At 44.8% G+C, this 232-nt stretch overlaps 1 long non-coding RNA gene across 1 annotated transcript; it reads left to right on the top strand.

The window, feature by feature from the left end:
* Nucleotides 1-8: 8 nt before the first annotated feature.
* Nucleotides 9-226, top strand: LOC104775690. Its single transcript, XR_766045.2, has 2 exons — nt 9-114; nt 190-226. It is a non-coding gene; the product is annotated as an uncharacterized LOC104775690 (long non-coding RNA).
* Nucleotides 227-232: the final 6 nt, after the last annotated feature.

Raw genomic sequence — 232 nt, 5'->3', positions numbered from 1 at the left:
CTAAAGATGGATGGGAGAAGAGATGGGTAAAATCCGACTGGAAGAAAGATGATAACACTGCTGGGGAGTGGAAACACACAGCTGGCAACTGGTCCGGTGACGCTAACGATAAAGGTATGTTTCACGACCAGTGATGATGATGATTCATTGTTGCTTCATATTCTCATGTCAATGATCACTCTCTTGCAGGTATCCAGACTAGCGAGGACTACAGATTCTACGCTATATCAGC

This window comes from Camelina sativa, unplaced genomic scaffold (genome assembly GCF_000633955.1).
Source record: "Camelina sativa cultivar DH55 unplaced genomic scaffold, Cs unpScaffold28971, whole genome shotgun sequence".
Classification (NCBI taxonomy): domain Eukaryota; kingdom Viridiplantae; phylum Streptophyta; class Magnoliopsida; order Brassicales; family Brassicaceae; genus Camelina; species Camelina sativa.
The sequence above is the reverse complement of the archived record's forward strand: the minus strand, read 5'-3'. Positions and strand labels throughout refer to the sequence as shown.